Below are 25,169 nucleotides of genomic sequence, written 5' to 3' on the forward strand. Positions count from 1 at the left end.
TTCCAGGTCGAGGCCGTCACATGAATAGCCCTTATCGACAAACCTCTGTTTCAGCATGATAGCTTGCCGTAAATAAGACTCAGAATCTTTGCAATTTCTGCGAAGTCTCAGGAACTGGCTACGAGGAACCGACCGAAGCCATGAACTGTGATGGCAACTGACGATAGGAATGAAACCATTCCTATCAGTTGGTTTGAAGTAAGTCTGAAAGCTGAACTTGCGATCAACAAGTCAGATTTCCAGATCTAAAAAGTGTATTTTGCTGGAACTAAATTCAAAAGATAGTGAGATGCCTCTATCATTCTGGTTGAGGGTTTTGAAAAATAATTCCAATGACTCTGGGCTGCCTTTCCACAGGAGGAGGATGTCGTCTATGTAACGCACCCATAGGACCAGGGATGGAGTGTCCTGCGCGTAGACGACATCCTCCTCCCACTTGACCATAAACAAGTTCGCCAAACTCGGTGCGAACTTGGCACCCATGGCTACTCCTCGTTGTTGGAGGTAATACCGCTGGTTAAACCAAAAATAATTGCGTTTGGTTGCAAACTCCAATAACTCTAAAATATACTCACATTGAAATGAGGCAAGAGTAGGTTCACAATTTAGAAAATGTTGGACAGCAGCAATACCCAGATGGTGGGGGATACATGTGTAGAGGGAAGCCACGTCTGCGGTGGCTAATAAGTAATCTCCCTCTATAACTGTATTTTCTAATAGGCGTATAATGTCGCCTGTGTCCTTAAGGTAAGATGGAGTTTTTTGCACCAGTGGTTGTAAATAGTGGTCGATATATGGGCCAATACGTGACGTGACGGAATCGATCCCGCTCACGATTGGCCGACTGGGGGGGACAGTAGGGTGCTTATGGATCTTTGGCAAGTAATAAATTGTAGGTATGCGGGGAAATTTTGGTACTAAAAATGCTTTTTCTTTATTGTTCAAAATTTTCAACTCATAACCCTTGTTAAAGTGGAGTTCCACCCATAAATATAACATTACATCAGTAGTTTTAAAAAAATTTCATTAGTCCTTTAAGGCCCCGTACACACGACCAAACATGTATGCTGAAACTGGTCCGCGGGCCAGTTTCAGCATACATGTTCGGTCGTGTGTAGGCGCAAGCGGGCCGAATTCCAGCAAACATTTGCCCGCCGGGCCTTTTCCCAGCGGGCAAATATTCCTGGACGTGTTTTAAAACCGTCCGCTGGAATCCTGCCCGCTCGGACATGTACGGTCGTCAGTACAGACCTACCGTACATGTCCGAGCGCCCGCCGTCCCTCGCATGCGTTGAATGACTTCGACGCATGCGTGGAAGCCTTTAAATGGCAGGCCCGCCCACATCTCCGCGTCGTCGCCGTGTCATCATCGCGGCGACGACGCGGACACGCCCCGCGTATTGTTTACGCGCGGACTTCTGTACGATGGTTAGTACAACCATCGTACAGAAGCCCTCTGGCAGGCATGTACGGTGAAAACGGTCCGATGGACCGGTTTCATCGTACATGTTTGCTCGTGTGTACCGGGCCTAAGAATTTTTTTTTTTTTTTAGATGCCTTCAAAGTGTTGTTGCTAGGCAGAAAAGTTAATCTTCCCTCTTCCTGCACCTAGGTGCTCAAGCTTCCTAACCTACACCGCACAGACTCCTGGGAATGTAGTGGGTGTGACTTTCCAGGAGTCTGTGCACTCCCCAGTCTCGAAGAATCATGTGACTTGGACAGTACAGGTGCTGAAACCTGATCTGAAACCTATTACACTGCTTGTGCAGCACTGAGCATGTGCGAGATCTGCAAGGCTGAAATCCAGGAGGTCATACAGTCTGGCTTCATGATGCCCACACTTAAGATGGCCCCAGTCAATTTCTATTTTATAAAGTGTCTAAATGCTGTAACAACCTAACAAAACGGACCTTAGTTTACAGACTAACTTTACTAGAATACATTAAACTTGTGTATTACAGGGGTATTTATATTTAAAAAGTGAAATTGTGGCCGGAACTCCGCTTTAACAAGACTTGACAACTGAGTTTTATAAGTATTGGTCGGGTTGTTGCGGATTTCTTTATAAGTACCTGGTTCATTTAGAATGCGGTACATCTCAGTTTCGTAGTCAGATTTATCCAGAATCACAATGCCACCGCCTTTATCGGCGGGGCGTATAACCAGATCCTTCCGGTCACAGAGGGATTTAAGGCCCGCATTGGAAACGGAAGGTAAATGGGATGACTTGATGGACAATTTGGATAAATCCCTTAACACGCAATCTTTGAAGATCTTGACAGCTGGTGCTACAGCTACAGTGGGATTGAAGAGGGATAGATTGGATAATCCGGAGTGCACCGTACCAGACGTTGCTGCTCGTTCTTCATGATCGCGTGTATTGGAAATCAAATACCTTTGAATATTGATTTTGCTTATGTACTTGTTAATATCAATAAAGGTCTCGAACTTGCTAAATTTTTTTTTGGGGGACTAGTATAAATATTTTTGCTGGCCACAAGAGAGGGATACCCCTTTGAAAACGTGTGTTGACACGAAATGCATCAGGGATGACCTCATTGTTGCCATCGCCATTGTTTTTACTGATATGCGCTGTATTCTTATCCGATATGTAAGTGCAATTTTTTATTAAATTTTGACTGATTTTTACGGTGTTACACTATGGCGTCCCCCCTTCTCTTTTTTACATCTATTTAATACGGATGTTTATCTCCTGCACTTCCTGAGTGAGAGATCTTCCAGCCTGGTTCCAGGTTCCAGGAATTTTGCTCCACAGCCATCTGCCCAAACTCCCATCCTGAAGAGACTCCACACCAAGTATCCAAGCACTTATCAAGCCTGATTGACTCTGGAAATTTAATTTTCACAGAGTCCACACATTCTGGTAAGCCTGCATCTATACCGGTGGTGGGACTTCTTTCTACATTTGGAACTCTAATTCCATTCACACTTATTTCATCACTGAAAGTTATTGTTTCAATTCACTCAATTCCAGTTTGAGTCGTCTGTTTTTGGACTTTGTGATATTCACTCATCACTTGCCACTATATGGACTCTCTGGGCCATATTCTCAAACAAGTTACACCGGCGTATATGGAGATGCGCGGCGTAAGTGTAAAGATGCGCCGTCCTATCTATGCGCCGTAGTCACAGAACCAGATCCGCCAGAAATCAGGCTACTCCCGTCCGTCTTAACTAGTTTAAGTTTACGCAGCGTAGGCGTATATTTCAGCTGATGGCATCCTAGGCTGCCATAGAATTAGTATTCAAATATGCAAATGATGTAGATGCGCTGATTCCCGAACCTACGCGCGATCGGCTTAGGCTACGCGCTGTGCGCATAAGACGATTGTCCGGCTGAAAGTTACCCCTTATAAAAGCTCTGTTAACTTTGCTCCAGACCTGAGTAAGTTAGCTTGAAAAAAGCAAATACAGCAGCACCATCCCGGACGAGCTGAGCAACCAAAATTATCGGACAACACATTCGTATGCCAACATGCCAGGGGCAGGCGTGGTCTTAGCACTGCTAGTGTGTGCAGAGGAAGAGGCACGTAGAAGGAGGAGGGCACGTAGGAGGGCACATGAGAGGATCTACCCACAGCGCATTAGCCTCTTTGGCATGGCTGATTTGGATGTGTATCACCGTTATAGATTCAGCCCTGATGCCATCCTGGAAATTACCAGAGCCCTGCAGAATGACATCAGCAGCCCAACACAACGATCCCATGCAGTGCAGCCACTGGTGAAGGTCCTGTCAACATTGCATTTTCTTGCCACAGGCTCTTTTCAAAGAACCAGTGGAGACGTGGCTGGGATATCCCAAACCAGCATGAGTAGATGCGTGCACCAAGTTGTCCCCGCAATACTCCGATGCATGTCGCACCACATAATCAGACCCACCCAGGAGGACATGCGGCTGAAGGCAATGAGAGATTTCTGCCTAATTGATGGTTTCCCACGCACTGTGGGTGCAATTGATTGTACCCATGTGGCAATACAGCCCCCCCACGAGACCGAGCACATATACCGCAACAGAAAACATTGGCATTCCATCAATGTCCAAGTGATCGTGGATGCACATGGCCTCATATGGCACGTCCGTGCAAAACACCCCGGATCCAGCCATGACAGCTTTATATTCCGGCAAAGTGACATCCCAAGACAATTTGAGCTGAATGTGGATGGGGACAGTTGGCTGGTTGGTAAGTGACATGGGTGTCAGGTATGACTGTCCCCCTCATGATGCAGACATCACGAGGGGCACATGCATGACTAACATCCTCCTGTCTTTTCCCTTCCAGGTGACTCTGCATATGCCCTGGGACCTCATATGATGACTCCATTCCGCAATCCGCAAACACCAGGAGAGAGAAGATATAACAAAGCACACGCACGCACCCGTGCAGTGGTTGAGCGAACATTTGGCATCCTTAAGTCACGCTTTCGATGCCTGGATAAGACTGGGGGTACCCTGCTGTATTCCCCCAACTTCGTGTGCCAAATCATCGCTGCATGTTGCGTGCTGCACAACTTCGCAATGAGAAAGGGCCTGCAGATTGACCTACGTGAGGACCTGACCCCCCAACCACCATGTCCCCCCCTAACCGAGGCTACCCCGTCTGCTGATGGTACAGCAGTCAGGAGATGTCTCGTGGAGCGAATCTTTGAACGTTAAACACACACATTAAACATGGCACACAGAAAATGCACGCATGCACACCACTGTGGTCCCTAACACACACCCCACATGCACAGAACATTGGATTAGACCAAAGTACACCGCACGATACTAAGGAGCAGCAACGCCGCGTCAAGGCCCCAATGATGTTGCTGTCCATTCATACGTCATTCATACGGACCTGGGGAGAACTTATCACCAGCGCCCGAGGGTGACACCCCTTACTGGCAGGAATGTCACCACCCCACATTCACACACCATTCACACTGTACTCTGCAACACTGCCTGTGTGCAGCACCCAAAAATAAAAAAAGCTCTTAACCAGAGCAAATAATAAAAAAAGCTCTTAACCAGAGCAAATAATAAAAAAAGCTCTTAACCAGAGCAAATAAAGAATAAACAATCACTTGCCCCGTGGGCTACGCCTGGTGCCCAGGTTCCTGGCCCTCACTTGCCTGGGGGGAGCTGGGGCATCAGGTGGAGGAACATCTCCAGGTGGAGGAACATCCCCAGGTGCCTCCCTGCCTGCCTGTCTGCCCCCCAAAGCCAGTGCTATGCGGGTGAGCAGTGACTCCTGGGTAGCTGTCTGGGCCTGAACAGCCATTCGCAGGCACCTGACCTCCCCCACAAGTTCTGCAGTTGTAGTCTGCAGCTCACCCAGGCTGGTGATTGTGGCTGCGCTGTTTCCAGCCACATCTTGCAGAGCATCTGGTACTGCTCCCGAGTAGGCCAGGCTGTCGGACAGGCGCCTCAACTCCACCACCATTTCCCCCATATGGCGGCTTTGCTGGTCCTGCTGCCTGGCCAGATTCTCATGCAGCATTTCTGCCGCACCCCTTGTCCTGTGGGTTGCCCTCCTGGGGACAGGAGTGGCTGGGCCCCTTGCATAGGGTGAGGACCTTGAGGGGCTGGAGATGAGGGGGATGGGACGGGAGGGACTGGAGAGGGTGTTGGAGGACCCTGAGGGGCTGGAGATGCGGTGGCTTTGTGATGGTCCTGCCACCACATGCGACTCCTCCAAAAAAAGGAAGACCTCCTGCTCGCTGTGGACCACCTCTTCCTGGACCACCTCTTCCTGGACCACCTCTTCCTGGACCACCTCTTCATGGACCTCCTCCTCAACAACCTCCTGCGCGGAGGACTGACCACTCCCCTCCACCAAGGCCTGTTGGCTTCCCAGGAGGTCAGTCACAGAAGCAGACTGCTCAGTGGATGATGGTATGTGACGGCCACTGGCAGCATTGGATGGCCCCGCTTCATCCTGCTCACCTGTGGATGACACAAAACATTCACATGTTGGTGGACCCACACACTTGTCACATAACCCACCACCCACACCACACATGCAACACACCAGATAGAAGATAAAACACACTTACCTGTCCTCATGGGTGGCTCACTTGAGTCATGGCCCTCCAGGCCCTCCACCTGCTCCCTCCGAAGGCAGCGGGCAATCACTTCCTCCTCTTCAGTGAGCCGGGTAGAACAGGGTGGCCCCCCTCCTGTGCCCCTGGCATGCTTCGCAATGATGGCCATCTTGTTCCTGACCACACCACGCAGGTCATTCATTTTTTTAAGAATGTCCTGGGGGGTCCTGGCCTCATGGCCTAAGGCATTGACCTGGGCAGTCACTCTCTTAAGGATCTCCTCCTTTTTTGTTTTACTTGTGCTGCCACTGTCAGCACCATGGAGTCTAGAATCATATCTCTCCATGGCAGAGACTATGATGGCCCTCTCATCTTGGGAGAAATTTTTCTTTCTCCTTTCCTTCCTGGGTCCAGGCATTGCAAAGTTCACACTCCAAAATATCACACCACCAACAGAATGAAAATGGAGTAACTTTGCACTTGTTGGGCGCATGTGGTGACGTTTTTATGCACTGGGCCAGCCCAACTCAGCAGGGATTTACGCCTACTGTTGTTTTGCGCATGCGCAGAGGGCGGGGCACGTCCGGCGCATGCTCCGTTCGGTCTGGACATCATTTGCATCGGGTCACGGTTCATTAGCATTCTTCACGCCCACATCCCTCCTACCGTCACTTGCGCCTACTTACGCCGACACATTTCAGCTCCGCGAGCGCAACGTAGGACGCATGTGGTACGGGAATATGGGAGAGCTCTCTCCAAGTTAAGCCGGCGTAGCGCATCTATGATGCGCTACACCTGAGTAAATATGCGCCGATCTACGAGAATATGGCCCTATATGTTTATTGCTTGATGTGGTTTCTTTCCCTTACCATGTGCATTTTTTATACATTTTTGTTTATGCAAATTTTTGACTTTACTGTCACATTTGATTGTATCAGAGCGCTGCACTCTTTTGTCCATATTCTGGTTATGGCTGATTACTGTCAGCATGCTGAGAGATAAACAGCTGTCATTTTGTGGGGTTTGGCTTGGTAAGAGGCTACAACTAGTGCTGGTGGGGAAATGTTAAGGCAGATTATAATCCTTGCCCATGGAAAACATATGACATGATTTGCAATGGTGGTGGAACCCTCCTACATATAAATACTACATTTAGACATAATTTATGTAAGGACCTGAGTCAGTAGTTAACATATGGAGTACAGACAACTTTTCTACATGAAATTACATGTTTGGAATTCAAACCAGCAACCCCAGCACTGTTAAGCAGAAGTGCTAATCTGTTAGTCACTGTGCTGCCACATGTAAACCCCTATTTCACATAAATACTGCATTTCTTTGGACATATAGGTGGTGTAATTACATTAGTCAGGAGTTATTCTTCTTGAGTTATTCTGTGATATTTGGTGGTTCTTGGTGTGTGAGTGTAGAATAGTGATGTTACCCTCTGATTTTGGGGAACATATTACATTTTTTGGGCTCAAATTATGATAGCTTTGAAATAATAAAAAAACACACAAAATTGTGACTCATTTGCATCAGCAATAGTATTGTTTGTGGTTTGTAAAGACACATGTGTGAGTTTGGGTAAACATTTTTGTGAGATGGATAGCAAAAAGTGAGAGATACAGAGAAAAATACCAAAACATGAAAACCACATTCCATTCCACATTCTAGCATTCTTAAAAACAAAATAGATGAAGAAGAAGCAACATTGTTGCAAGGACAATTTCTTTGAGAGAAAGATACATTTCATCTCAACATGAAAAGTATTTATTTGGGGAAGTTAGAATGGTACCATGGCTGAAACCTGCATTGGGCTACATAACTAATTTTCACTCTCAAAAAACGCCTTTTAACCCAGCGCTCCTTTTGGTATTTACTATAACTCTGGGTAAAACAGACATGGGAGTTAAAATGAGAGTAGTTTGCATGTCAGAGCATTCTCAGTTGGGCATTTAGGCAATCATATCATGCTCTAAACATTATTTTAATGTGCAATTGTCCAGGTCCTAGCAAGAGTGAGGGTTGGGGCACTATCTGTTGTCTGTGAGCTATAGTTCATTCGGATTTGGGAGCATTTTTGCCCCAGCGTTGTTGTGAATTCCGTTTGGGCGCTAATTACCATGATCGCGATAATTTGAGCGCTAATTACTGCTAATTAGCGATAATCAGCGCACAGCGCTATATTAAATGACCCCCTATATGTTTTTTTAACAATTTTGTACATAGTTTCTTTTTTTACCTGTGGGTAATGTTTGTCAATTGGCAACTCTTCCACAGTTTTTTTTTACGTGGGTGTATAATGTGTACTGCTCAAAAAAATTAACACGTTGGAACACTTTGAAAACACATCAGATCTCAATGGGGAAAAATATCATGCAGGATATCTATACTGATATGGACTGGGTAATGTGTTAGGAATAAAAGGATGCCACATCGTTTGATGTCAATGAAAATTTTCAACATACAGAGGGCTTCAAAGACACCCCGAAAATCAAAATGATGCAGCTGGCCAGTCAATTTTGCTGAAATTTCATTGCAGAAACTCAAAATGGTACTCAGTAATTTGTATTGCCCCCACATGCTTGTATGCATGCCTGACAAAGTCGGGGCATGCTCCTAATGAGACAACGGATGGTGTCCTGAGGTATTTCCTCCCAGACCTGGGCCAGGGCATCGCTGAACTTCTGAACAGACTGAGGTACATCCTGGCAGCATTGGATGGACATAATGTCCCAGATGTGTTCTATTGGATTTTGGTCAGGTGAAAGTGGGGACCATTCAATTGTATCAATTCCTTCATCCACTAGGAACTAGCTGCACACTCTCAGCACATAAGGCCAGGCATTATCAAGCACCAGGAGGAACCCAGGACCCACGGCACCAGCGTAGGGTCTGAAAATGGGTCCAAGGATTTCATCCTGATACCTAATGGCAGTCAGGGTGCCATTGTGTAGCCTGTAGAGGTCTGTGCATCCCTCCATGGATATGCCTTCCCCAGTGCCGATCCTGACCTCCCTGGGGCCCTAAGCAAAATGACATGGCACATTAAAAATGAGAAGCTGGGGGGGGGGGGGGGGGCTGACGACAGTGACATGTCACAATAAAGAGGGTTGAGAAGCGGGGGTAGGGGGTGTTCTGCTGAAAAGACATCTTACATTAAATTGAGAAGCAGGGGGTGCTGACTTCTTTCCTCTTCTCCCATGCAGCCAGCGAGTTGAGAAGCGGGGTGAGGGGGGCGAAAATGACTTCTCACCAGGCGGGGACTCTAGTAATTTGGGGGGCCCTTCGCAGCTTTGCGGGGGCCCTAAGCGGCTTGCATAGTGAGCCTATAGGGCGGATCGGCCCTGGCCTCCCCAGACCATCACTGACCCACCACCAAACCGGTCATGCTGAACGATGTTACATGCAGCATAACGATCTGCATGGCTTCTCCAAACCCTTTCACGTCTGTCACATGTGCTCAGGGGGAACCTGCTCTCATCTGTGAAAAGCACAGTGTGCCAGGGTCTGACCTGCCAAACCTGGTGTTCAATGGCAAATGCCAATCAATCTCCATGATGCCAGGCAGTGAGCACAAGACCCACTAGAGGACGCCAGGCCCTCAGGCCACCCTTGACGTCTGTTTCTGATTTTTTGGTCATAGACATTTACACCAGTGGCCTGCTGGAGGTCATTTTGTAGAGCTCAGGCAGTGCTCATCCTGTTCCTTCTTGCACAAAGGAGCAGATACCGGTCCTGCTAAAGGGTTACGGACCTTCTATGGCTCTGTCCAGCTATCCTGGAGTATCTACCTGTCTCCTGGAATCTCCTCCATGCTGGGAGACTGTGCTGGGAGACACATCAAAACTTTCTGGCAATGGCACGTATGGATGTGCCATCCTGGAGGAGTTGGACTGCCTGTGCAACTTCTATAGGGTGCAGGTATCGCCTCATGCTACTAGTAGGGACACTGACCCTAGCCAAATGCAAAACTAGTAAAAAACAGTCAGAAAAGATGAGTAGGATTTCTTTTTTTAGTAGCCTCCACCAGCAAAAACAATGGCCCGGAATCACAAAGCACTTGCGCCGACGTATCTCAAGATACGCCGACGTAAGTACAAATGTGCGCCATCGTATCTATGCGCTGACCCACATACTAAGATACGCCTAAAAATAGGCTTCATACGACCAACGTAACTTGCCTACGCCGTCGTATCATGGGCGCATATTTACACTGGGCGCATTTGCCGTTCCCATAAATTTTCTATGCACATATGCAAATGAGGGAGATACGCCGATTCACGAACGTACTTGCGCCCGGCGCATAATATACACGGTTTGCGTAAGTCGTACGTCCGGCGTAAAGTTATTCCCCATATATGAGGCGCAACCCATGCAAAAGGTATGGACCAGGGAACACAAACCATCGTATTTTACGTTGTTTACATTGGACGTGAATATGGCTGGGCGTAGGTTACACGATCCGTCGTATCTTAGGCAGATGTTCCGGCGTGATTCTGAGCATGCGCATAAGAATGCGTCCACGTCCCGGCGCATGCGCAGTTGGCGATTCGTATCTGTCTGTCGCTCGGCCCATCATTTGCATGGGGTCACGCCTCATTAGCATGGCTCACGCCCACTTCCACTTACGCCGAACTACGACTTGGAAACCCAGCGCAGATTTGGCAGCACTGGCTTTGTGAATCCAGTTCTCGGCGCTGCGTCGGCGTAGCGTAAAGAAGATACGCTACGGCGGCAAAAATATACACCGATGTCTGTGAATCCGGGCCATTCTTGTTTTGGAGGTCATCTCATTGTTGCCCATCCAGTGTACCTGTTGTGTACCAGTGTTTCATTAACACTAAAGCAGCTGAAACTGATTAACAAGCCCCACTGCTACTTAATTGTTCAGATAAATATCCCAGGAGTTTAACTGACTTGATGCGATACTTTAATTAAGACAGTGTTCCTTACATTTTTTTGAGCAGTGTATATACAGTATATATATAGATCTCTATATATATATATATATATATATATATATATATATATATATATATATATATATATATATATAGTTATATATATATATATATATATATATATATATATATATATATAGATAGATAGATAGATATACAGTTGTGCTCATAAGTTTACATACCCTGGTAGAATTCATGATTTCTTGGCAATTTTTCAGAAACATTTCTTTCACTCATGTTTAGTGTTTAACTGAAGCCATTTATTATCAATCAACTGTGTTTACACTTTTTAAATCATAATTTCAAGAGAAACTACCTAAATTAAAAAGATCAAAAGTTTACATACCCTGGTGATTTTGGCCTGATAACATGAACACAAGTTGACACAAAGGGGTTTGAATGGCTATTAACCACTTCAGCTCCAGAGGATTTGGCTGCCAAATGACCGGGCCACTTTTTGCAATTCGGCACTGCCTTGCTTTAAATGACAATCGTGCGGTCATGCGACGTGGCTCCCAAACAAAATTGACGTCCTTTTTTTCCCCACAAATAGAGCTTTCTTTTGGTGGTATTTGATTTTGATTTGTTGTGCTATAAACAAAAATAGAAAGACAGTTTTGAAAAAAAAAGAAAAAAAGCAATATTTTTTACTTTTTGCTATAATAAATATCCCCAGAAACTATATAAAAAAATATTTTTTTCCTCAGTTTAGGCCGATACGTATTATTCTACATATTTTTGGTAAAAAAAAAATCGCAAAAAGCGTTTATTGATGCAAAAATAGGGCACAGTTTTATGGCATTTTTATTAATAATTTTTGTTTTACTAGAGATGGCGTCTATCAGCGATTTTTATTGTGACTGCGACATTATGGCGTACACATCTGACACTTTTGACGCTATTTTGGGACCATTCACATTTATTCAGCAATCAGTGCTATAAAAATTCACCGATTACTGTATAAATGTGACTGGCAGTGAAGGGGTTAACCACTAGGGGGCTTGGAAGGGGTTAAGTGTGTCCTAGGAATGTGTTCTAACTGTGTGGTGGCGGGGCTTACTGTGACACCACACTGATCGCTGCTGCTGTTGTGTAAAAACCCACAAATAATAATTCAGGTGAAATACAGTACTCTCTGAAAACATGTGGTGTGTCTGTTGCAAGATACACAACAAGGAGGCACTTGAAGAAAGATGGGCTGCATGGTTGAGTTGCCAGAAGAACGCCTATACTACGCAAATGCCACAAACTATCCCACTTACAATACGCCAAACAGCACAGACAGTGCTGGGACAAGGCCATTTGGTGCCCAGGGCGAAGATGGCAAACTGCGCCCCCCCCCCCCGTTTTTAAGAAAGAATCAATGTTGTTTCTCAAGAATATACTTAAAGCAATAGAACAAAGGACTGTCCCCCCTTGGGTGATGGGCACAGTGGCTGCTTGTGATGGGCACAGTGGCAACAATTGATGGCACAGTGGCTGCGTGTGTTGGCACAGTGGCTGCATGTGATGGCACAGTGGTTGCATGTGATTGGCACAGTGGCTGCGTTTGATGGGCACAGTGGCGACAATTGTTGGCACAGTGACTGCATGTGATGGCACAGTGGCTGCGTTTGATAGGCACAGTGGCTGCATGTGATGGCACAGTGGCTGCGTTTGGTGGCACAGTGGCTGCGTCATGTGATGGGCACAGTGGCGACAATTGATGGCACAGTGGCTGCGTTTGATGGGCACAGTGGCTGCATGTGATAACACAGTGGCTGTGTTTGGGGGCAAAATCTGGTCAAAATAGTGTACTGCACCCTGCGGTTGGTGACGAAGCATCGTCCCAATGTGACATAAGTGAAACTTTGCTTGTACAATGCGATGCGTATAAAGTTGACAAATGTACTGTATTGGGTAATGAGTCCCAGGTTCCTTTGGTGCCTCTTGGAACAGGTGATGCAGCACTGCAGAATGCCTGTCAGGGTATGTGAACTTATGAGCACAACTGTATATATGTATATATATATATATATATATATACATATACAATACAGACCAAAAGTTTGGACACACCTTCTCATTCAAAGAGTTTTCTTTATTTTCATGACTATGAAAATTGTAGCTTCACACTGAAGGCATCAAAACTATGAATTAACACATGTGGAATTATACATAACAAAAAAGTGTGAAACAACTGAAAATATATTTCATATTCTAGGTTCTTCAAAGTAGCCACCTTTTGCAGCAGACACATCTCTAGAACTGTTAAGAGGAGACTGTGTGAATCAGGCCTTCATGGTAGAATATCTGCTAGGAAACCACTGCTAAAGAAAGGCAACAAGCAGAAGAGACTTGTTTGGGCTAAAGAACACAAGGAATGGACATTAGACCAGTGGAAATCTGTGCTTTGGTCTGATGAGTCCAAACTTGAGATCTTTGGTTCCAACCCCCGTGTCTTTGTGCGACGCAGAAAAGGTGAACGGATGGACTCTCCATGCCTGGTTCCCACCGTGAAGCATGGAGGAGGAGGTGTGATGGTGTGGGGGTGCTTTGCTGGTGACACTGTTGGGGATTTATTCAAAATTGAAGGCATACTGAACCAGCATGGCTACCACAGCATCTTGCAGCGGCATGCTATTCCTTCCGGTTTGCGTTTAGTTGGACCATCCTTTATTTTTCAACAGGACAATGACCCCAAACACACCTCCAGGCTGTGTAAGAGCTATTTGACCAAGAAGGAGAGTGATGGGGTGCTGCGCCAGGTGACTACCTCTTGAAGCTCATCAAGAGAATGCCAAGAGTGTGCCAAGCAGTAATCAAAGTAAAAGGTGGCTACTTTGAAGAACCTAGAATATGAAATATATTTTCAGTTGTTTCACACTTTTTTGTTTTGTATAATTCCACATGTGTTAATTCATAGTTTTGATGCCTTCAGTGTGAATCTACAATTTTCATAGTCATGAAAATAAAGAAAACTCTTTGAATGAGAAGGTGTGTCCAAACTTTTGGTCTGTACTGTATATATATTATTTCAATGCAGCTATTATTTTCATGGAACCAACATGTGCATGCTTATAGTCTGCACCTTATTTGAGTGTTGATGTCATTGTAATCCATGACAGCTTCTTTTTTCATGGCCTAATTATTGGGTAGCGAGCTCTAGTTTGCAAAAATGAAATTTTTCGGTTGCCATTTGGCTATTAGCATACAGCGCATTTGCTCCCCTTTAATGCCTATACTCTATTGAACCTGTAGCCCACAGGAGTTTGGTTTTAGTTAGTGGCTGGCCCAGTGTCAGGGAAATGGCCGTGGAAGTACTGGCAATCTTGCCAGTAGAAGAAATGGCCGAAGGCTGTGTCAGGGAAATGCCCGTGGAAGTACTGGCAATGTTGCCAGTAGAAGAAATGGCCGCCAGAGGCACATCATGTGACAGGTGGATCCCCCTGCTGGCCTATAAAACCTGCCACTGTCTGACCCAAATTGCTGGATTGTCGTCAGCTTCCTGTGTTCCTGTGTCTGTTTACCTTGTAACTCCTGGCTTGACCTCTGCTTTTGGCTTGACCTGTGATCCCAATTATCTCCTCGCTCTGACCTTGGCTTGGCTGACTATTCTTCGATCCACTGCCCACTGTTTATGACCCAGCTTGCTCCTGTTTGCTCTTGGACTGTCTCCTGGTATATGACCTCTGGCCTGGCTGCGAACCCTGCTCCTGGTTTACCCTGCAAACGCCTACTCAGGACTTCGTCTTGCACGGCTACTGACATCACTACCCAGCGCACCCCAGCTACATTTGCTTACCAGCCTGTTGCAGCACAACTGGCAACCCGTGCACCTTTGGGCACCGTATCCCCTGTATCACTCCCAGGGGAGAGCGCTGCACTTAGCCGCAAGGGGCGCCCTCTCTGCCACTCGGCCTCACATCAGAGACTTGACACCCAGACTGGGGTAAGGGTGGGAAGGGCAGTCTGCTGGAGGCAGTGGGGATCCAGAGATTACCAAGAATTGGAAAAAGCCAGCTATGGATTACTACTCTGGAGAGGTATGCCTGGGCAGCAAGCTAGGAATAGATAGGGTTCTCCTTATGCTCATTTTCATTATGAACTGTACTGCTAAAATACTTTTAAGTAAAGTCAGGCCCCGTACACAGGACCAGTTTCCTCGGCAGAATTCAGCTTCCGACCGAGTTTCTGGCTGAATTCTGCCGAGAAACCCGGCCGTGTGTACACTTTCGGCCGAGGAAGCCGACGAGGAGCTCGGCGAGGAAATAGAGAACATGTTCTCTATTTCCTCGTTGTTCTATGGGAGCTCTCGCCCCGCCGAGCTCCTCGGCGGCTTCAGTGCTGAACTGGCCGAGGAACTTGATGTGTTTGGCACGTCGAGTTCCTCGGCCGTGTGTACGAGGCCTCACACTAACTGTCCTGTGCCTGATCTGAAGTTATTCAAGCGGTGCATGATGGTTCTGGAGTATAAGAAGAACCAGGGTCATTAAGGCATGTATGAAGCTTAGCTGCTGCAAAAGGCCTACTTGGCAAGTCAAGCAAGAGGAGCAATGTAGTTGCTATGGGAAACCAAGCATTAGAACAAGTCACAAGGCAACCAGTTGGAAAGTGTGGTACAGGAAGGAAGGTGGTAGCTAGTGCATGCATGTGTTCACAGCTAATGTTTGATTCTCACAGTCCCCGCCTGGTCCCAGCCATTGATGAGTGCATTCTGTGCAAAAGGTACCCCCACGATCCATGTGCAGGGTGAGTGGCTCCGCTCCACAAACTGTTTTTTTATCTGTGGAGTATTTTGTGTGGTGTCCTAATTATCCATGTTTCATGTTAATATGCATTATTTAGATATTGCAGTTTTAACATTCAAGCTCATAACTACTTTTCCAGTGTCTTGCCTTTGTGTTTGATTGCCTTCACTCTTTGATGTATATAATTCTCTGGCTCTACCAGACTCTAGTCCGGCTGCACCTAGAGTATGCTGTCCAGTTCTGCGCACAAGTCCTCAGGAAGGATGTACTGGAAATGGAGCGAGTAAAACGAAGGGCAACAAAGCTAATAAAGGGTCTGGAGGATATTAGTTATGAAGAAAGGTTGCAAGCACTGAACTTATTCTCTCTGGAGAAGAGACACTTGAGAGGGGATATGATTTTAATTTATAAACACCATACTGGTAACTAGGGATGAGCCGAACACCCCCCTGTTCGGTTCGCACCAGAACTTGCGAACACACCAAATGTTCGTGTGAACTTTAGAACCCCGTCAAAGTCTATGGGACTCGAACATTTGAAATCTAAAGTGCTAGTTTTAAAGGCTAATATGCAAGTTATTGTCCTAAAAAGTGTTTGGGGACCTGTGTCCTGCTCCAGGGGACATGTATGAATGCAAAACAAAAGTTTTAACAATGGCAGTTTTTTCGGGAGCAGTGAATTTAATAATGCTAAAAGTAAAACAATAAAAGTGAAATATTACTTTAAATTTCGTACCTGGGGGGGTGTAAAGTTAGCATGTGAAATAGCGCATGTTTCCAGTACATAGAACTGTCCCTGCACAAAGTGTACATATCCATTTACATGAACCCTGCGCCACTGGATCAGCATGCAAAAGTTGTATCCAATGTATAAACTGGGTTCCAAATCCAAATTTCTGCAAGCAATGCCATAGAAAATTCCACTTTATGCTATCAAAAGCTATTGCTGCATCAAGAGACAATATAGCTTTATTACCTAAGTTATTAGATGCAATCTGCAAGTTAAGAAATAGACGTCTAATATTGATTGCTGTACTGTAGATGTATTTGGAATAAAACCTGATTGGTCTATATGCACTTAGAGATTACTTTCATCAAACTATTAGTTTATACTTTTGCCATTATCTTTACATCTGATGTAAGCAATGAGATTGGACGATATGATTCTGGATTGTTAGGGACGTTACTAGATTTTTAAAGTACTATAATTATCGCCTCGTTCATAGGGAGAGGGAGATGGCAATTCTCCAATGCTGCATTAAATATCTCTAACAACTCTGGCAACAACTTAGCTCCGGACTCTTTAGAAATTCCACCTGGTAATCCATCACTAGCTGGAGCTTTGTTTTTAGGCAGATTGGCGGTCTGGAGTTCCATTAAAGTCAGAGGTTTATCCAGTGCCTCCCTGTCAACTGCCGATATTTCTGGTAACTCAATGGAATCAAGAAAAAGTTGTAATTCATCCTCTTCATAAGATACTTAAAGTGGAGGTTCCATCAAAAAAACTATTTTGCTTTAAACTGTAGCTTACAACTAAAAAAGAAAAAAAAAGACATTTTTTTTTTTACTCATCTGGAAATGCCTGTTGCTATGCAGTCCCACAAAATCTGCCTTTGAAACCACCGAGGATTCTGACATCATCTCCCTCTAATGCTCCTGGGAAATGTGTGTCATCATTTCCCAGGATGCAGTGCACTGTCCAATTATCACTCCCCATCCAAGACTTCCAGGAAGTGCCTGTAGGCTTCACAATGCCCACAAGCAAAATGACAACGGTGTAGATATAGTTTTATAAACTATATTTTTTGAATATCTATGCGGATCGGCGGCGGATTGTAAAATAGTAAGTGACCAGATTTATATTATAAAAACGCAGGATGAAAGGACATACATTTAAAAAATGCTAATTGTGGTTGGAACTCCGCTTTAACTAGTATATAAGTCATGAAAAAATTCACAAAACACAGATGAAATCTCCAAAGTAGTGCATACAATTTTAATTGGAGATTCCTGCAATTCTACCACATGGGCTAATGGTTTTTGACCTTTTGCAATTGCAGCTAAAGTATGACCCGTGTTTTCCCCTTCTTCAAAATAAGGTTGCTGGAGCAAAAAACTTTTCTCCTCTGCTTTTTTATGAGAGATTTCTGCATAAGCCATTTGTATAAGCCATTGTATCCATTTAGTTTTTTTGAGCTTCTATAGTGGGATTTATTATATATTGGGATTCCACCTTCAGGACATCTTCAGCAACAGAAGGTTCCCAAGCCTTAGATTTTTTTTTTTTTTTTTGAGAAATAAACAAGCCTCTCTAATAAAGGCTTTAAAATAATCCAAATAAACCTGCAATGATACAGAAGGCTTGTTAACAGTACTATAGGCAGATATGTCACGTAGAATATCTTCCATTGATGGAAAAAGTTCAAACCAATAATCAATTTGTAATTAATATGGATAAACCTCTAGAATATGTAGTATAGGTAGTGTGATATTGTGTGCTAAATTGTGCATGTTTTGGATAGTTTAAAGTAGACCAATTTAGATGAGTTTCCTGCAGTCAGATAATAGAAGGCGAGAACTGTCTCAGACTTGTGAACATAGCTTGTCTCTTCACTGGATCACCAATACCTCTAACATTCCAGGATACCAGATCTTACTTTTTAGCAGAAATAGTATGGTAAAATCAGATTCAGGCCCCAATTTTCCATTTCTCTCATTACAGGTAGTTGACTTTTGCAAATAAAGTCTCTCGCAATCCTATTTTGAATGGGAAATACCTTGTAATAGGAAAAAAAAAACATCTATATAATTAGTAATCATACATATATTACCGCCAAGCAAAAGAGTCTTAATATCTTTGTATAGAAGGAATCTCTCTGTGATCACTTTTGATATCTGGTGTGTAACTGTAAGGAAAAAAATAAAAAAAGAAGGAGAAAAAAAAACAAGAAAAAAAGGGTACAATTTTTTTTAAAGACTCACAGAGAGCCATACAAAACACCACACAGGGTCTAGTACCAGATAACCCTCATCAATATAAACTGCACTATATGGATAAAATACATTAACTTCAAAACTGGTAATTATAAAGAATGAAAAAATAACCTGTAATCTAACCCCATCTGAAAAAACATTCTGGGAAAAAAAGTGTAAAAAAACTCCAAAAAGTCAACATATAGCAATAATAAGACCAAAGGGCATGAGAATTTCCATGCTGTCTGGTATTTACTAACTTTAGAAAAGCAACAAAGAAAAAAAAAAGGAAAAAGGGTGGACTTTTACTGTTTATCTGTAGTGCACCAGAGATAGTGCACTTTTTAATGTGAGTGCATTTTCAACTTTTTACTTAATAAAAAAGTTATATTTTATGGTATGATCTTTTTTATACTTTGATTTAATATTTTGTCGTTAATTGGATTACATTGAATGGAGTTTCCAATCGCTAATCATCAGCTAACATATCTAATATATCCCTTAAAATGGATGTAAACCCACTCTCATCCTTCTAAAGTACTGCCATAGTGCTGTTCTATAAGGATATACATGCCTCCTGCATGTATCCTTACCTGTCAAATGTCTCCCCTCTGTCTGTTATAAGAACTGAAAAACTGAAGATTCTGTGGGTGGATCTGTTGTCTGGAGCTCGGTGGGTGGAGTCGTGATGTCAGTAGACTCCCCGCCCACCTCTACACTCCCCTTGTCAACATGCATTTCTTCCTATGTATTCCTTACACTACATTCTGCTATGATCACTAACATCCAGTCAAAATCCAGAAAAGTAACCACATGACTTCAGAAAAGGAGTGGGGGTGGGAATTAAGAAACGAATGCCCGTCTCCAGGCTAGTGCATGAGATATGTAAATAACCTGTCACTCACAGCAAGGGGGCGGAACGGACTAAGGTTTTTCTCTGCAAGTCCGTTTTATTTCACTGAACAATAAAAGAGGATTGCTCAGAGCTGGATTAACTCTTTGTGGCAAGATTGGGCACAGATGATAGGAAATCGTATATTGTACATTGTGACATCAAAAAAATAAAAATACAATTTTGGGTTTACATCCATTAAGGGGACATGCATGTATAAGGGTCAAAAACTAAGGTGAGCTGCTAGTGGTGATGGGGTATGCAACGCAAAGTGTTTTTTGTATCATGGAGGATATGAAACATGGAAGATTAGACTGAAGCGACAATAATCTGACACATACACGTGGACTTTTTCATAAACGTATATTGGTCATAATGCATCGCTGAATCACTTTTTATTTATATATTTGGATGTTAAAATGTGTGGTACACTTACAGATTTGAGCAGCAGTACATTTTATATATTGTAGAGTCACATTGGTTTTGAGTTAAAAATAAGGGTATGAGCAAGGGTATTTTTTGTTAAAAAAGCATCAATGTAACCATGCAAGAACGTCCACTTATAATACAATAAAATGCAGTGGATGAGCAAAAAAAGCCGATATCACAACATAGCTGTATATGTGGGCCATGACCAGTTCGGTACCTAAACACAATGGGCCAGATCCACGTAGATAGGTGTAAAATGAAGCGGGCGTAGCGTATCGTAGTTACGCTACGCCGCCGCAACTTTGAGAGGCAAGTGCTGTATTCACAAAGCACTTGCGTCTAAAGTTACGGCGGCATAGCGTAAATGTTCCGGCGTGAGCGCGCCTAAATCAAATCAGGAACAGGGGGCATGTTTTATGTAAACTAAGCATAACCCCACGTAAATGACGCTTTTTTCGAACGGCGCATGCGCGCGTATGCCCAGTATCACGTCGAATTTTCAAATTAAATTACGGCCGGTCAATGCCTAGACGACGTGAACGTAATTTACGCAAAGCCCTATTCGCGAACGTTTGACGTAAACGACAGAAAATTCGACGCTGGGCCGACGTCCATACTTAACATTGCGTACGCCTCATAGAGCAGGGGTAACTATACGCCGGAAAAAGCCTTACGCAAACGACATAAAAAAATGCGCCGGGCGGACGTACGTTCTGAGAATCGGCGTATCTAGCTAATTTGCATACTCTACGCGGAAATCAACGGAAGCGCCACCTAGCGGCCAGCGTAAATATGCACCTATGATCCAACGGCGTACTAAGACGTACGTCAGTTGGATCTAGCCCACATTCAGGCGTATCTTGTTTTGTGAATACAAAACAAAGATACGCCGGCGCATCGTAGAACTTACGCGGCGTATAAATAGATACGCCGCCGTAAGTGCTTCGTGGATCTGGGCCAATTTGTCCAGTCTGTGTGCAAATTGGCAGATACATATATATGAGCCCTTAATCACACCATACACTTTACGATCTGACTGTACAATCTTTGTACTACCAACATTAGATTTACCAAAACATTGCAATATGTGGTTATTATTAAATACTTAAAGCTGATATTGTAGTGTGGCTCTTATCTTTTAGATTTTTTGGGATGTGCAATATTTGAGTTTGAATTCACTGGAACCTACATGTGATATAACAAGTGTTGCAATATACAGTAAAACATAAAAACAAAAGTTTGGGCAAATATGATTTTAGGCATCAAACAAATATACACATATACACTCAGCTTGCCATTTCCATCCAAAAATTATCAATATTAAATACAAAGTAAAAATATATTTATCAGAGTATTAATTACATTTTTTCCTGGAATTCTGCTTAACCACTTCCGTACCAGGCACGTTCCCCCCTTCCTGCCCAGGACAATTTTTAGCTTTTAGCAATGTCGCACTTTGAATGGCAATTAAGCGGTCATGCTACACTGTACCCAAAATACATTTTTATCATTTTCTTCCCACAAATAGAGCTTTCTTTTGGTCGTATTTGATCTGCGGTTTTGAGTTTTTGCGCTATAAATGAAAAAAGACTGTCAATTTAAAGAAAAAAAACTGATTGGCACTGATAGGCGGTACTGACGGCACTGATAGGTGGCACTGATAGGCGGCACTGATAGGTTGCACTGGATAGGCAGCATTGATGAGGAGGTACTGAAAGGCATTACTGAGTGGCACTAATTGGCACTTTGATGGGGCACTGACAGGCATTACTGATAGGGCACTGATTGGCACTGTTGTGGGCACTGATCGGCACTGTTGTGGGCACTGACAGGCATTTATTAGGGGACAAGCTGGCAGGTGTTGGGCACTGATTGGCACCTTTTGATGGGGGCTGTGCTGATAATCAATGTGCTGACCCCCCCCTCTGACAGGGAAAGCCGCCGATCGGCTCTCCCTGTCAGAGTGAACCAAGGAAAGCCGTTTACCAGCACTTCCTGTGATTGGTCATAGCTGATCACGTGGTAAGAAGCCTCTGTCAGATCGGAGTCGCAGGCGCCAGCCGGAAGTGATATCCTGATCACGTCATATGACGTCCGGTCAGGATATCACAACCACTTTGTCGCTGTCATTCTGCTATATGGCGGGCGACAAATGGTTAGTGATATTATGTCAGACTTCAACTTGCTTATCTGGGCCACCCTTGCACCTTTCTTTCAGACTGACTTACAAGAGGTGAGACATGGCCTGTGTCAGAATTAAGTGTAACAGACACATCCTCCACCCTCTGTTTACTTTGCCTTCCCTGCAATAAAGAGTGCCTTGACTAAGTATATCAACGGCCTGCTCCCTGGCTCTCTGTCATTTGCTTTATGATGGTTAGGGATGAGCCAAACCACCCTCTCTTCGGTTTGAGTGTTCGGTGAACCCAATCCCTATTAAAATCAATACTTTATATTAGTTGCACGTCCCCATTCACATAGCATAACTTAAAAATAGATAAATAGATAAAAAGTTGCAGCTCACCTCTTTAGATGCTTTATTTTGGACCCTCCAGCAATGAGATTTGCTAGGTAGTTTTCTTTGTTTATGAGGCAACTGGGCAGTTGTGTTTGCCATAATTAACACTGTCTATACTGTGCAGGCAGATTTTCATTATCAGTTGTAACTAGATTTGAACACTGTCTGTCCTAACAAAGTTTTAAAGGTGTTAAGGCTGGGCTTTTACTGTATGTTAATAAAGACAGGCTTGGGACAGGCCTACTCTAGCATGTTAAAAAAAACTTGCAGTCAGCCTTGACACCTTCTCCTGAAAGCTAAAGCAGGGGTATTGAATTAAAATTCATGGAGGTCCGATTAGTAAAATTATCCCCCCACACAGTATTGCCCCATCACATACCCCCCACACAGTATTGCCCCTTTACATGACCCTCATCACATATCCCCCCACACAGTATTGCCCCATCACATATCCCCCCACACAATTTTGCCCCATCACATACCCCCCACACAGTATTGCCTCATCACATATCCCCCCACACAGTATTGCCTCATCACATATCCCCCCACACAGTATTGCCCCATCACATATCCCCCCGAACACAGTATTGCCCCATCACATGTCCCCCCCACAGCACTGCCCCCGCTCCCCATCCAATATTTCCATATATTTTCCTCCCTAGCCCTCTCCACTCCTACGGGAGGTGGGACAATCGTGAACTGAAGGCGCAGCAGCACTGGGTGGGGCGAGGAGATGCCGGGTTGACTGGTGATTGGCTGCTAGGACCGCCTCCTAGCAGCCAATCACCTCCCGTCGACCATGACAAGCAGCTACCACTCTGGTCCCGCCCCCAGTCCAGAAATGTCCCGCCTCCCGCCATCCGCTCCTCTACCCTGCTAATAATAGCGGAGGAGGCTGGGGACAAAAACGGCAACTAAATGGCGCGATTGCCGCGGTCCGGAAAGAGCAGCAGCTCGGCCCAGACGCGGACTGTGGGCCACCATTTTGTGATGCCAGATCTAAAGGGTAAGGAATCTTTAAAAAAAAAAAATAGGCATGCTGTGTGCATGGGAACACATAAACATAAAAGTGGGTTTTCTCAAATGTGACTGTAAAAGTTGAAATACACATTAGGGCCCTTTCACACGTACGGACCGTATGTCCGCATTTTCATCCGTCCGTTTGCAGATGAAAACGGGACATACATGGGTCCCTATGTGATTACGGGTGTCAGCGGATGACCATCCGCTGACACCCGTAATTGTCCGCCTCCGCAAAGATCCGCATTTGCGGACGGACGAAAACCCTATTTTTCTTCCATCTGCCGGATCGGATCAGATGAACACAGACATACGGTCCGTGTTCATCCGATCCTCCATAGGGGAGAGCGGAGGAAAAACAGGGCGGTCCCTGCACAGTGTGCGGGGACCACCCTGTCAGCTGCCAGCTCAGCGGGGATTTTACGGAGGATCCCCACTGAGCTTTTGAGGGCACACGGAGCGGATCATTACTGATCCGCCCGTGTGAAAGGGCCCTAAAGCTTAAAGTGATTGTAAAGTCTTGTTTTTTTCCTATAAAAATAATAAACATGTTATACTTACCTGCTCTATTGCAGTGGATTTGCACAGAGCAGCCCAGATCCTCCTCTTCTCGAGTCCCTCTTCTGTGCTCCTGGCCCCTCCCTCTTTTTAAGTGCCCCCACAGCAAACAGCTTGCTATGGGGGCACCCAAGCTGAGTCACAGCTCCCTGTGTCCATTCAGGTACAGGGCCCCAACCCGGCTAGCTTACTTTTATTGGCAGCAGCTGGAGTTAATGGGGCAGCCGCTGTGTCTCAGCCAATCAAGAAGGAGAATCTCAGATGGCTGAGACACTCATGAAGATCGCTGGACAGAGAGGGACCTCAGGTAAGGATTAGGGAGGCTGAGGTGGGCTGCTGCACACGGAAGGCTTTTTAGAATGCATTCATAAAAAAAACTTTTGCCTTTACAACCCCTTTAAGTTTTTCCTCTGTAGTGACATTGCTTACCTGTAATGAAATATGTGTCCTATTGTGCAGGCAGCTATATCCTGTAGAAACCTTCTGTGTAAGTAATGTTTCTGCAATTGCTCCTCAGATGGAAAATGCAGTGTTTGCTGCAGGCTAAACCATATTCTGTCTCCTATTTTTCTACTTATTCTCAGGGCCGGCGCTAGCGCAAGGCAACTTTGGCGCTTGCCTTACGGCGCTGGCGCCAGCCAGGGGTCAGGGCGGAAAATTGGGGCGAACTTGCGGCCGCCCGAACGAGAACTCCACCTCCCCGCCGTTTCCACTATAAGCGCGTCGTGCGGGGTGCAGTTCACCCAGGTGCTATAGAGGTGGCGCTCAAGCGCCAGAGTGCTCCACTCCCTCCTCCTCTCCTTGCTCTGAGCTCTCCACTGCCGCGAGATTTGAGTCCTCCTCACGATCATCATGTTCTCCACCCGGGCGGTGTGGCTGCACACTGTCCACTCCTCTCCTCTCCAGCTGCCGCCCGGGTGGGGTTTGTCCTGGGGGGGGGGGTGTTGACCGTGTTGTGGTCACCACACAGGCCAGAAACAAGCCCGCAGAGCCGCTGCCGTGACTTGCAAGGCTTCAGAAACAGGTAAGGGGGACCTG

This window comes from Rana temporaria, chromosome 1 (assembly GCF_905171775.1).
Source record: "Rana temporaria chromosome 1, aRanTem1.1, whole genome shotgun sequence".
Taxonomy (NCBI): Eukaryota; Metazoa; Chordata; class Amphibia; order Anura; family Ranidae; genus Rana; species Rana temporaria.